The sequence below is a fragment of the Panthera tigris genome, chromosome D4 (assembly GCF_018350195.1).
Source record: "Panthera tigris isolate Pti1 chromosome D4, P.tigris_Pti1_mat1.1, whole genome shotgun sequence".
NCBI classification, from domain to species: domain Eukaryota; kingdom Metazoa; phylum Chordata; class Mammalia; order Carnivora; family Felidae; genus Panthera; species Panthera tigris.
The window spans coordinates 33,607,581-33,623,219 of record NC_056672.1 but is presented as its reverse complement, the minus strand read 5'-3'; the positions used below and the strand labels follow the sequence as shown (position 1 = coordinate 33,623,219).

General features: G+C 36.7%; 1 protein-coding gene across 3 annotated transcripts in view; it reads left to right on the top strand.

Moving 5' to 3' along the window:
• Nucleotides 1-15,639, top strand: part of PTPRD (protein tyrosine phosphatase receptor type D) — a 521,791-nt gene that overhangs the window by 474,831 nt on the left and 31,321 nt on the right. The window lies entirely within an intron of this gene.

Below are 15,639 nucleotides of genomic sequence, written 5' to 3'. Positions count from 1 at the left end.
ATATTCTCTTTCCAAATTCTTGATACTCTGGGATAGTAGATGTCTCTATAAATAACACAGGGGGTCTTTTGTTTTTGGTCAGATGAGGCCTATGCTAACATGAATAGACAGAATTTGATATAGATGAATATTACCCTTTGGAGATAATAAGCAACTGTGATTCATGCTATTTTCTCTTTGGAGCAAAGATAAATAATTGTATGAAACAGAAAAGAATTAAGAATCAATCTTGTAATATCATTCAAGTTTCATCTATGTGAGGGGATATTCTTTAAAATGTAGGTAGGTAGGTAGATGAAGTGCTTGACAAGTTCTTGTGACCTGGGATGATACAACCTTTTTACTATTTATAGGGAAAAAAATGCTGAACAAAATAATACCATAAATATAAAAGCTTTTAGCTAGAGTGTCTTATTGCTTAAAGATACCTTCTACATATTAATATTATCAAGTCACATATAGAAAATATACTAATTTGAGTTTTACAAATTTATTTAACATAATATATACAAAGACCTATTTTTTGGAAGAATTTATTTTATGTACTTGGAGGTAATGAGTGTGCATTTCTTTTGAAATTTTGTGTACTTTATTATTATTTTTTACTTAATTCTAACATTGTCTGTATCACCACTTATCTTCTACTATATATGTGTTTTTACATTTAAATGATTTCTTTTTTAAAAATTTTAATTATTTTGGGGCTCCTGGGTGGCTCGGTAGGTTGGGCGGCCGACTTCGCCTCAGGCCATGATCTCACGGTCCATGAGTTCTAGCCCTGCGTCGAACTCTGTGCCGACAGCTCGGAACCTGGAGCCTGCTTCAGATTCTGTGTCTCCCTCTCTCTGACCCTCCCCGTTCATGCTCTGTCTCTCCCTGTCTCAAAAATAAATAAACGTTAAAAAAAATTTAAACTAAAAAAAATTTAACTATTTTTATAGAAGAGGGAGGGGCAGGAAGAGAGGGAGAGAGAGAATCCTAATCAGGCTCCATGCTGTCAGTGTGAAGCCTGATGTGGGCCTTGAACTCACTAACCCTGAGATCATGACCTGAGCTGAAACCAAGAGTCAGATGCTTAACTGACTGAGCCACCCAGGCACCCCAACTACATATTACCATATAAAATCCATAATACTACTATATAATCTATAATAATTCTTTGTATTCTGGGTGATTCAAATATGAGAGAATATGGCTCCTTGCACAGACAAGTAAAATTGCAGTGGGAAGTATATAAAAAAAGAAAGAAAGCACCTATCATAAACCACTTCTGTCGTGACTTAATAGTACAACTCTTTCACATCCTATATTATATTTAAGTATAATACAGTAAGTAGATCTTATAAGTGACATCTGTTTTTACACAACATGGGGACAATACCTAGAACAGAATAACCGCAATAAAATTCACCTGACCCATGATACCGTGGTCATTGTTATCCAGTGGCCTAGCAGGTTTTGAACAAGATGAAGCTGTTTTTCTCTTTCCCAGCAATTTTTCCCCAACAAAAACTAATAACACCACATTATGTTTATAGAGCATTTTACAAATTCCAAAGCACTCTCCCATGGTTTATTGCGTTTGATGTCATTACCAGTATGTTGGATCAAGAGAAGAGCGTAGAAGAGAGGCTACAGGGTTTGGTCCAAGTGCTGACAGCTAGGAAGCCAGACAGAGTCCCACCCATGTCTTATAATCTAGTACTTGCTCCTCTGGACTTGACACCATGTTGCAGTGTTTCGCATGATTCTGAAACACTACAAAATATTTTTATTAATTTGAGCAAATGCTTTTGCCTCATGACAGCAGACTTCTGGTTTTCCTGCCTGTTGGTTTCAGCAGGCACTAGTGTGACCAGTCTCTATACTCTGTTATACATACTTCTTTGTAGACCTCAAAGAGCCATTGTGCCTGGTGACATGGTGCATCTGCTTGGTACCAGCTCGACTTGATTTTAAAGATCATGTATGAAATATTTCCTGATGGATTTTGGCCACAGGATAGGGAAACAGAAAGTTTGGGCTCAGTGAAGAAAATTGCTCTCATATGCCTAATGGCAAAAATACAATTCATGCAAATATATATACACACACACACAGATGTATACACAAGCACATACACACACACACACACACACACACACACATGCACATATACATATATATACATATACATGTGTGTATATATGTATATATGTGTATGTGTATATATATGTATATATGTATATATATACACACACACATACATACACATAATAGGAATAAAATTTAGTGAAAGCAAACTTGGAAATTTTCACAAAACATTGTATTTGCATTACAGTTTGAAATATAGCATTTTCCCTCTCTCAAAACATGCTTTCAATTTCTGTAAATTAAAGGAGAAATTTGGTTGATTGATTATTTAAAAATGCAATTTATCTTCTGTTGATCATAACCAAGGTATAATGCTTTATGTTGGATACTCAGTTGGATCCAAAAAGGTTTGCAGGCAAGTAGGAGAGATAAGATGGATAGCTATAATGCTTTATTTTGAGAAAATACATACACCCCTCCATACACACACACACACACACACACACACACACACCTATGTTATGTTAAGCCACCTGGACTCACCCCTGAAAGATACAAACAACTCCAGAGAAATAAGAAAACAAAGATGAATGTGCTGAGCTAATAGCTGTTGACATTTGAAAGTGCTGTGCCTGAGGCTCTGGAGAAGCTTTGTACGAAACAGAAAAATAGGTATATTGGTGAAAGAAATTTATTAGCAGCTTTGAAATAATGAGGGAAAGATGCAGCATGAACTAAAGCTCTGAGAAATTATCTTTGTTCACCCATGGGTTGTCTTATAGGTCTGTGAGAAATCTTGGCCTCTTTATTTAGGAAAGGCCATGTTGCACACTGTTACACTTGCAAAGCATCATGAATTCTTGACTTGGATACAGTGTATGTTTAAACTTGAGAGCACAGTTCTTCTGATGGAGTAGCAGAGAAAAATTACTACAGACAACAGCTGCTTATGTGGGACCCATGAAATGCTAGTTTATAAATCATCTCTAAGCAGGAAGGAACTTTGCAGAAAGCCACAACAGACAAGTCACAGAGGGATATTGATTACAGATATTGATTACAGAGGGATATTGATTTACATGATCATGTTGTAAATAATCACACAAATACTCTGGAATGTAAATACTGAATTTCATGTTGAGATTTCTCTCCTGATGGATTTGACAATTTTTTCTCTGTAATGAAGAAGTAGTGACAAACTCAAACCCAAGCCTTCTGCCAAACAGATGCAATGAAAATGGAGGGGGTTTTAAATGAAGTCTGGTAGTAGACAAATAAAGGCGGGGGGGAGAGGACAGAAAGAGAGAAGATTCATATTTATCCAGTAGTTCTGTCTAGTAATCAATGTGCCAGGACTAAAAAGAGCTATTATGAATAAGAGAAATTCTAACAGTCAATAGTAAGAAAGAGGAGGATAGCCCAGTGTGGTAACCGTAGATAAGGCCTTGGAAGGTCAAGAAGGATAGGTTCCACCTCATGCCTAGAAGAATGGTGCCACAAGCACAGAAAGACCAACTCTAGTCATCAGTCAATTCATACAGAGCATATAAACTCAACATTAGGAGGGCACACTCTGGAGAGAGACTGCCTGGGTAAAATGCTGGATTGTTCACTGACGGGCTCTGTGGCTTTGGGCAACTTATTTCTTATCTGCTAGCCCCTATTTCTTCACCTGTAAATGGGTTAACACTCTCCATAACATCAAGAATTTAATTAAGGTTAAATGAAATGATATGAAATGATAAAACATTTAGGACAGTTTATAGTATGCAGAAGTATGAAATAATTTTAAATTATTGGTATATTACTGAGTGAGTTTAAATCTATATGTATATTTACAACTCAAGAGAAAATAATCAGCATTAACTTAAAAATAATCTATATGACTTGAGCCATGAGTAACCAGATGTTTATAAATATATAATATTTAATCAAATAGGTTTTTAAAAATTTATATATTTTCCACCATGGTAATTACAGCCAATTTTCCCCAGTGAAAGAGAACATGTTCTCATTTACTATGAGTTAAAATCATTTATTATAAGAAATACCTGTTCTTGACTACCTGAAAAAACCATTGAATTCTTAAAAGGATACTGTTAAGGATACATAGAAATTAATATGGTGGTTCTTGATGCCTTCAAGGTAAAATTTGAGTTTAGCATTGTGTTCCTGCCCCTTTATAATCTAGGCTGATGTCTCCCTCATGCCTCATTGTTCGTTCTCTTAGCCACCTACCACTAGCTACACATTCCAAGTACTTTCATCTCTGGCTCTTGGTAAGTGATATTTATCCACTCTAGAAAGTCACCTGTTCCTCTCTCTACCTGACGATGTTCAACCTTGTTTCATAATCCACCTCAAGTAGCACATGCCCTGCATTGCAAAGGTTGCAAACTGGCCTCAGATGATTTTATTGACATCTGTGGTAATTTTTTTTTTATTTTAACTTGAATTTTTAATTTAAGTGGAATGCACTATCCAGTTTTCTAAACCTTCCCTGTCCCTATTGTTTTACACACAGCTCAACTCATCCATTTACAGGGATTACTTCATATTATAAACATCTGACTTGAAACTCTGGAAAACCTTTTTAAGCTCATTCCTCATTCCTCTTCCCACAGAAAGAATTAAACAATCTGTTCTCTGAACTCTCATAAAGTAGGTCACACTTAGCAAATTTAGCTATCTGTGTACGGATCATATATGCCTTGAAATCCCAGAGGGCATGGGTGATGGCTTATGAACATTTGTACCCACCTCTTACATCATAGTAGGTGCTCAATAATTGCTTTCTGAAGTTAATTGAATTCCATGTGGTGTTTTACAAATTTTTACAGAAGCAGTAAGATCATTTCATGGCTGGACTATTTTTTGTTTTTTAACATGACTATACTTTTATCTCTTTACATTGTGGTATTTTTATGAGAATTTAATTATTTTAAATTGCCTTTATCTTTCTCATACCTACTTCTAAGTCCCTTTTCCTACAACTCTTTCATGTCCTTTTTCACATGCTCTCCATTCCATGATTAAACATATATATATAGATCCCTGTTTTTAGCCATAATAATAAACATATTGAACCCTTAATAGACAACAAATAATCTTTCTTCTCAACTGGAGAGACCCTGTTCTAAGTGTTTCACATGTGTTATTGCTATTTCCTGCCAGTCATCCTCAGAGTTAGGAACCTTATTTTCCCATTCTACACAAGAGGAAACAGAGACCAACTTGTGGTCTCTAAGGAAGACCAACTTACTTGCCTGAGCACATGCAACTAGTCATAGCATAGCTACTGTGTGCCCAAGGTTGCCTGTTCCTATCGACCAGCCCTTAAATCACTTGGTGGTCTCTACCTTCTCATTTGGCCACCTGCTTGGAGGGCATTTCACTTTTTCAGCCTACCCTGATGACCTGGTCAGAATGAGCCATATTGCCATATTCTAGCCTTTGTTTCACTCTTTATGTATTAAAGGTAATTGCTAGTTTGTGACACTCCTGTATCCCTTAATCATTTTAGACTAATCATAGTAGCTACCCATTATTGACCTATCACTGTTTTCCAAGTATCACTAAGCACTTAAGGAATTTCTCATTTAATCTACACACACACACACACACACACACACACACAGAATGTGTTTTATTTGTGAGAAGCATTAAGCACAGGGAGGTTGTAAATTTAGGCCCTATCTCAAAGCCCTTGACCTATTTATTCATCATAGTATCTGGTTCTGACTTTTCTTGTTGCAGAGACTACCTTAGTTCCTTACACTTATCTCCTTAATATATGTTTGCTGACTAAATGGTTGTCAGATGGATACTTACCATTAACTCTACATGTAGTACATGAACAGAGATATGCAATCTCCTTACTTATGAAATTTTATTTTTTTAATGTTTTTATGTTTTTTTTAATGTTTAATGTTTTTTATGTTTTTTAATGTTATTTTGACAGAAAGAGAGAGAGAGAGCACACTCACTGGGGTAGGGGAGGAAGGGGCAGAGAGAGAAGGAGAGAGAGAGAATCCCAAGCAGGCTCCACACTGTCAGCATGGAGCCTGATGTGGGGTTCAACCCATAAACTATGAAATCATGACCTGAGCCAAAATCAGGACTTGGACGCTTAACCAACTGAGCCACCCAGGTGCCCCAAAATTTGATTTTGAAAGAAACTAAGGAGCAGATCTTCCAAGGTATTTATTAATCTTAGATTTTCATAGAGGTCATTTGTTACATTTCCTCATATTGTTTCACTCTTCTTAGAAAACAAAGAAGTTTTGTTCCCTTTTCTCCTCTTTTGAGCTTTGTTCTTTATGTGTTTTATAGAATTTGTGATTTATATTTTACTAGTACCAAAAGGATATGACAACTGATTTTAATTTGTATCTTGTTAAGAATGAATAAATTGGGATGAAGCCATAATTTCAGAGAGTCAGTTATAAACCCTTGACCCATGATAACTCTGAGTCATATTAACCCCTTTTAGGACCAAGGGAATACTTAATCTTCATAGAAGAAATGTATTTGTGAATAAATAGGAAGGAGGGATAGACCAAGACCCCCTAAATTTGTCTTCTAAATGAAAAGATTTCAAGAAAAGTCAAATAGACCAACTAAGGATAATTTAAATCTTGTACATCATAGAATCAGACCAGTCTTTAAAACTGGAAGGAATAGGAACTGAGGACTAGATATAGATCAATAATGTACCAGAAGCGTCAATGGACTACTAGGGTGGCCTGATAAAAATCAAATGGCAATGTGAAATTAGAAAGATTCATGAGATCTAATCTTCATAATACTTTTTGACTTTATAGGTGAAAGCACAACCAAGAAACTACTTAGGTTATATTTATAACATAGCCATTTACTTCTAATGTCAATCCAATATTGACAATAATAGCCTTTTCAAGGTAAAAAGGATTTGGAAAGTGTCACATATAAGCATAACAATAAAAGACCTTGTGAGCCAGAGGAGCTAAGAGTGCTGTGGAAAACTGTTTAATGCATGTTAACCATTCATTCCCAATTCCCTCCTTTATTTCCCCCAGTGTTCCATTCAAATATCTCTTTAGATCAAAAACCACAAGTATTGCCAAAGTATGTGATAGTTTTGAGATGCTGACAAGTGTGAACCATAGACCCATATTTTCCTTAAACCTGGGATTCATTTTCATGTATAAATTAAGTAATAAGAGAAGCTGGCCTTCTGTAGATGAAAGACTGGATTATTAAAATACCAACATCTCTGGATAAGAAAATGGGTGGAATATACAAAATATGTTCTTATTTATGGAAACATTGTAAGGTGAGGAGAAGTAATTATACCACATGGAAACTACTGTGTAATTTCTGTTCTTATATACCAATAATTGTGCATAAAGAACAAACTCTTAATTTATTAAACAACATGGTGGTACAAATCAGGAGGTCAGATCTTCAATAGTTTGATGGCACAATCCCATAAGAGAAAAATATCTTACTTTCAATGAAATAGTTTAAAAGTAATTGAACCCAAAGAAAATATTAAGAGGAGTTGCATAATGGCCCCAGTAGGTGTAAAATGTAAAACTCAGTCTGAAGGTGTTTGGAGCCCTGGGGGCAGTATTCTGACTGCCTGATGAAATGGAAAATTTGTTTGAAAAGACATAGATATAAAGGCAATGAGGAGAGGTGAGACCAATATTATAAGAAACAACTAACTTCAATGTCATATGTCAGGGGTATATCATGAAAATCCCTGCAAGGGCAACGGAGAAACTATCTACTTTCCATTCCTCTTCCATACCTAAGAATAGCAACCAAATTACATTTGTGTAGGAAAGTGGCCATTTACAGAGCATCTTTCCATTATGTTTGATTTAATCTACAACAAGAAGAGTAGGGGTGTATTATTACCATCTTCACTTTACAGATAAGGAAATTGAGACTCTTAGAAGTCAAATGACTTGCTGAAGACCACATACCCAACTAGAAAGTAGAAAGTCTAGGTGAGAACCCATGTTTTATGATTCAAGGTCCTCCCCTCTTTGTCTACACCATACTGCCATTTTCTATTTTGCTCAATTTATGTTTTATAACTGAAAGCAAAACTGCCCATAGCCCACAACAGATACGTCTTTTAGCAGATCTTTGGGGGCGCCATTAAATGGTTGACTTGAAAATCACTTGAAATCAGCTTACTAGATTACTTACTAGAAATCAAATCCCAACTGCCCTATTCACTACGTGTGACCTCGGACAATTTATTTATCCTTTCTAAGCCTCAAATTCCTGACCTGTAAAGTGGGACTAATAGTAGTATGTCCCTCATAGCATTGTGTATAAAGATTAATATAATACATGAAAAGTGATAATTAGCCAGGTATTTGCCACATAGAAAGAAGTCAATAAATGTTTGTAGTAATTGATGTTTTCATCATTGTGTTTTACCCCACATAAAGTATGTGCTCATTTAAATTCTCTTATTTAAGTTTCTCTTACTATCAAACAACAAAGAGCACTATCATATTTTCTGAAATGTGAGTTTGACTTCTATGTAATTTGTAACATAGAAGAGTAAAAAACATATGCATGTATATATACATATACCTAGGTGAGTGACAACCATTAACACTTTAAATTTAATACTTTAAAAAACAGTCAATTATTATAATTATTTTCATTGCACTTTAAAAGTCTTGTTAGAATAGATTGTTACTATGAGACAAGATTTTTCAACCTAATGCTATTGATATTTGGGTCATATAATTTTTGTTGTGGGAGACTGTCCTGTGATTTAAAGGATACTTATGAGGATCCCTGGTCTCTGCCCACCAGATGCCAGTAGCACGCCCCAAGAATTGTGACAATCAAAAATGTCTTCAGACATTGACAAATGTCCCCTTGGGGGGAAATTCATGCCTGCATGAGAACCATTGCTACAGGGCAATGAAACTGATTTTTGATTATGCAGAATGTATGTATCTAAATGATAGCTCACCTCAAAGTTTTAAAGCTGGAAAAATGGTCTTTGAATGGCATCCTCATTTTATTTATTTTTTTTTTTTTACATTTATTTATTTTTGAGAAACAGAGTGAGACAAAGTGTGAGCGGAGGCGGGGGTTGGGGTGCAGAGAGAGAAGGAGACACAGAATAGGAAGCAGGCTCCAGGCTCTGAGCAAGTGGTCAGCACAGAGCCTGACGTGGGGCTCGAACCCACGAACTGTGAGATCATGACCTGAACTGAAGCCAGACGCTCAACCGACTGAGCCATCCAGGTGCCCCCATCCTCATTTTAAACAAGGAGAACTTCTTTATGAGACTTAATCTTGAGAATCACTTTTTAAAGCATACATTGAACTAGGCTCATTACTTGAAAAATCAGCCAACAATATCCCCTACCTTGATCACCAACCATACAAACCACAGACTTGGCTCTAGATGTCTCTGACACTTAAAAAAGTAAATAAATAAATAAATAAATAAACCCACCTTTAACGACGAAGATGTGCCAACATCAGAGAATTCAAAAGAACAGGTGATAGGCTCTTAACTCTACTGCCAAAAAGGAGTTCCAAAAATACTTTTGCACCATGGCAGCAAATTAATGCATGAGTAATAAATCTTCAGCCTCCCAAGGTGGCTACTTCTAAGGGCCCTGGTCTTTGGGGTTGACAAGTGCTGGGGGGTTTTTTGCTAGGGTATCAGGCACATTGCTTCATATTCATGCTTGGTATGAATATCCAGCATTCTGGCAGTTTAAACAATAAGCCCTAGGAATGCCATTAAGTGGCATATTATTTAGTGGCTGTCCCCTTTTATAGCATCCAGTGGAAGCCAAAGATAAAAGATTAGATGGATGGAGAAGTGAGACATGATGCTAGACTCCCTGCCCAAACCTAAAATCCCTTGCTCTTTGATTTTCAAGGGTATATACTTCTGTGACAGCATGCTCTATTTTTAAATCAAATATTTTCCTGAATATAAGTTTTTTGTGAAAACATTAAATTATTTTATTTATTTATTTGTTTGTTTATTTATTTATTTATTTAATTTATTTTTGTACTCCTTCTTCCCAAGGAGCATGATCAGTCTCTCTCTCTTTTTCTCTCATTTCCCATCCCACCTCCCTCCATACCTCTCCCACAGCCCAAAAAATCCTTCTCCACCTTTCAGTCCACCAAGAGAGGGTCAGTGATTAAGACTTTATTGGTCCACAGTGGTGCTTGTAGCATCTATTGTTTGTGATATATCTAAATAGACTAGATGAGATGTGATAGGGTTAAACTGGATCCCTTCCATTCTGATGATAAAGGTTAAACAGCTATTTGCTCAAATTCCTTTTAACACTTGAAAGGATTTTGAGAGTTATGATTTTTTGAGAAAGAGTTTCTTTTCCACTTATCTAGTTTTCTTCATTTGTTTAAGTTTGACCTGGTTTTGAGCATTGAATCTTAAAAAAAAATGTATAATCATATTTCGGGTACATCTGTATGCCTTAGGAATTGGTGACCTTTCTGAAATGGAGGGTATAGCTATCAGTTTAACCACCACTGCTTACAAATACTAACCCAAACTTACTGGCTTAAAACCACCACAGTCTGTTATTTATCATGGTTCTGTGGGCTGACTTGGGGCCCTGGCGACATCTTCTGCTGGTCTCTCCTGAGCTCTCTTTCACAGGAAGCTGGAAGCCCTTGGGAAAGCTAGTCTCTCCCACCCCCCACATGGCCTTGCATCCAGGTCTTGTGGCCTCAGGGTTCTGGGGATCAAAGGAGAATCTTACATGGCCTGTTGAGGCCAAGTTTTGTAAGTCACACACAATTACTTTCACAACATTCTCTTGCTCAAAGCAAGGCGGAAGCCAGCCCAGATTCAAAGGGTAGTGAAACAGACTCCACCTCAGGATGAGAGAAGCAACAAATGATGCATCACTTCATTTATCCCAGCGCTAGGTTCTACATCAGTGAACCTTATTTACTGGACGCATGGAGCTCTTCTCTCCACTCTTGTCAGCCTGGCTAAGTCCATAGTAAATTTTCCTCCTAAGGAGAAAAACCCCCAAGCCTGCCTAAAATATAGAGCAGGTTTTTGTTGACATATGAAATGGGTTTTTAAAAAGTGGAGGAAAAGTCTTTGTGATTTGTTTTATAACTGCTACCTGATTCTTTTTCTGAAACATCCACTTCTGTGGTAGGAGAAACTTGTACTCTTTAATCCCATTTCATCCTATCTTGAATATTTTTTTACATCTTCCTGTAATTTAGTAATTATTAGGGTTAATAGACTTTGTCTTAAACCCCAAAACTCCAGGAATATGATTCATTCACAGTGAATCATAGACCTAAAAGGGACATCTCAAGCTTCCCAGACAACTCCCCCTTCCCTCTCTCCTCTCTCTTTTCTCTCTCTCCCTCTCTGCCCTATTCCTCTCTGTCTCTCCCCTTCCCATTTCCACTGTCTCTTTATTTTCAGGAATAAGAAAATGAAATGAGGCCCAAGGAGGTCATCAACTTTCCCATAGACTCTTGCTGGACTCCAGCCTTCTATTGGTCCAGTATTTTTCCCACATGATTATAGGCCTTTTAATTTTGGTCCAGTTAATTTGAATAAGTATTCCCTTAACATTTTCTAGCTGAATTAGAAAAATAATAAGGAAGCACCTATGTAACAGCTGGAGACATTATGTTAGGAACTAAGATGGTCAGAATAGGTAATTTTGGTGCATTAGAGCCAATTAAATGTCACAGATCTTTAAGACCATGACTGATTGAAAGAAGGGCTGATGAGTACCTGGGCAGCAGCCTGAATGAGCTAGGCACCCAGGTGGTCAGCAAGGATGGGCAGCAGAAACTGGTAGAGGGATGCCAAAGGGAGAAGGAGAGAATGTCAGCGATAAAACTCGTCCTACTTTTGCAGTGGTGCCTGGAGCTGTGATGGTGAAAAACACTCAGGCCACTAAAAATGACTCTACCTGCTGTCTTGGCAGCCCTTCCCTGGCTTGGATTGGTGGCCTTATGTATCTGCTCCATTGGAGCTCCAGCCTGGCTGTGCCATGGCTGTAGCGTAGGCTCTTTAGTGGCCATATGCCTGGGAGGCTCATCATCCACAATTTCCTCATCCCAAGCTCCAGCCAAGTGCAGCAGATGCTATTGTTATCACTTCTATTGAATAAAGTAGGAAGCAAAGAGAGAAAGAAATTTGTCAATATTGTTTTTCTGCTGGAATCGAAATAAAAACTGTGTGTGGTATATTGTCTGATAGTAACCCTTGTGCCAAATCCCCATTTTCTGTAACACACTTACATGAGATAAGAATCTGCCCCTATATTTCTTAACATAATGTGAATGACCTTCTCCATTCTACTGTAAATGTGTTACAATTATAGCCATTCAGGCTTCTCAGTTTAGATTTGTGCTGTTTCTTGCACTTGGAAACCCTTTGCTTCTGACCATGCCATCTGTTGGAATCACTTACATTTCTTTCACACACTCACAGTGTTTGTTATATTCCCTAAATCTAGCTGTGCAAAACTCTGAAATCTTTTATGTAAATAAACAAATGTTTAGCAAATATTTTTAAGCCCTTTGCCTTGATAAGTAACATTAATAAGGTACGTTCGTGTTTCTAAAGTAGTACAGCTGCTGAGAGAATTTCTTGCAGAAATGTATGAAGTGACACCAAAATCAGAAGAGAATCTTGAAATAAATGCCTGCATATATAAATGGTTTCTGTGCCGAAGATAAACTAAATGATGATAAATTAAGCAAACAGAAGGTCTTTTTTTGGATATAGTACATACCTGAGGGGATGGAAGGAGGGCTTAGAACTCAACTAAGCCACTGGAACCCTCCCCTGTGTTATCCTATCAAACCTTTCCAGCCCAAAGAGCACACTCACTGATGACCCTGCAGAGTCCCATTGATTTACCCGTGTATCTTACTGCTCTCCTCTTAGCAGCCTGGCTAGGTACACTAGGTGCATTCCTTCATGGGATGGAATAAGAAAAGCAAAACCCCAAGTATAACCCAAAATACAGGTTATTTTGCCAATCTATGAAATAAGAAAGCAGAAGAAAATGCTGTTTAATACCTTCCAGAATTGCTACTTAATTTTTTGCCATCATCACCTTTTTTTTTTTATTTCCTGATTTTTTTTTCCTTTTGGATCCATAACTACCCCCACATTTGTATGTAAGAGACGAGGGTTGGAGTGCCTTTTCCTATGTGTACTTTTTCACCTCACTGCCATGGTCTCTAGCCATAAAAAGCAGGGCTAAGTGGGCAGAGCCTCCTTTTGCCACCGAGGCTAGGCTGTTACCACGATGTGACCTATGTGTTGCCTGAATACAGATTGAGAATACTGGTTTTTTTATTATACTGTACCTGGAGACTATGCTCAAGTTAAATACTATATGTGAATATAGAAGGTAAATATATAAAAAGATGCAATCTCAGTAGGTCACAGTAGTCAGCCTTTAAACTTTATCAAGAGCCAAGATCATTAGATTTTAATGTGGACAAAGGAGGACCATGGATTGTTTCAAAATATGAGGCATGTTTCACATATGTCTTAGAACCCTAATAAAAATCCAACTTCCTGGAGTAATTTATACATAGTAGGTAATTTTCAAAATTCAAGGTAACAAATGAAGCTCCTAGATCTTAAAGCTTATGTTGTAAGTGTGTGCTAATAAGAACTACTCTGAATTCCATGACTTTCATGCCATATTTGGCTTTCAAACTAAGAAATGAAAATTACATATATAAGAAATGCTAGACTGCCCTAAAACCGTATTTGTGCAAATCACTTGCTTGCCTGAGCATCTATTTCTCTAGGAAGGTGAAGAACAATCTGGACATTTGCCAAAAACATCTTTCCTGCATGGGAAGACTACATAAAATTTGGTAGATTAAAATTGTTCTTGATGATGATGATGATGATGATGATTAGAAATTTTGGTTTTATGAAAGCCAATAAGAAGTTGTCTCTAACTACCTTCAAATTCAGTCCCAATTTGGGTTCACAGGTGATCAGTCACTCTAGAAAAACAAATACTATATGATCTCTCATGTATGAAACTAAAACACACACACACACACACACACACACACAACAACAACAACAACAAGCTCATAGATAAGGAAAATATACAGGTAATTGCCAGAAGCAGGGGATGGAGGCAATGGGATAAATGAGTGAAGTGTGCTGAAAGGTTAAAAAAAAAATAAATAATAATAATAATAATCAATTAAAAGTCCCACTTTGTCAACCTTAACCCAGCTCGAATTCTCATCAGTTAGGTGGAGAGTGTTGCTCAGTCCAGACTCTTACTCACTACTTTCATTTGAAAAATCATAACCAATCATGTTGCAAACCACAAAATTCTTTATAACCTATGGTTAACATTCCATTCCTCTTTTGTGTGTCTGGAAATGATTGACTTGGCTTCAGACTATTTTCTGATGTACTACAGCCTGAAATTCATTTGTTATCTTGGTTCAATTAAACTCAAACTTACTGATTTGTAGGGCACAATAGTAAAGCCACAAGCTTAGCAATACCTTTTTTCAGAATTCAGTGAAAAGCTCTGTGAATGTAGTCAGTTAGAAGAGCTATGTATGTATGCCTTTTTTGATGTGTTTATATTTCCTAAAAGCTTAGGAATAGAGACATTAAAAGAATTTGAAATGATACTTCTGCATGTAAGTCCTTTTCAGAGTGAATCTTCATGGCATACATAACATGCAAAGGTACAGCAGTTTCTAGGATGAACACCATGCCTTTTGCTAAATTCTCTGCCTACATTTCCATATAGATAATCTCATCAGGTAGCACTTCTGTAATTATCACTAATGTCCACAGTCTCTTTTTAAAACTGCATAATATCACAGTTTGGCTATGACATAACAAACTTAGACCTGATATCAGCTATTGGAACTCCATTAATGGTTCTAAACAACATCATCTTTGTTATTTTTCCCCCTTGGGGACCCTTCATTTGGAAAGAGCTTTATTTTAGGGACAGAAATAATCTATTTTTCCTAAACTTTTTTAGTTTCATATTTTCAAACATACCCAAGTGTAGAGAGAATGTATAATGAACCCCTAAGTACCCGTCAACCCAGCTTCAGTCATCATCATTTCAAGCAGTGTTTATTAAATGACAGCTCATTTTCTGATTTTTAAAAAGAAATTTATTACATAACTGCCATTCAACATGAGAGATTTTAATAACCTGGACAACCTTTTCTCTGGTAAATGTTCAATATCTGTGAACATACATCATGTAAAGGGCACCCGCTACCACTTGCTCAACTCAAGGTTAAGGGTGCCTGGACTCTCTTATTCCACTACAATCTGTAACTTGCACTGCCTTTCTAAGTCTAAAGACTTAACAGTATCAAGGCTTTTATACTATAATTTATTGAAATAAAATTAACATACACTATAATTTCAGTTTCCAGTGTACAACAGAATGACTTAATGATTCTGTACATTCCTCAGTGCTCACCACTGTCTGGTCATCATCTGCAACCAAATGACATTTCTGCAATCTTATTGACTATATTCTCTAT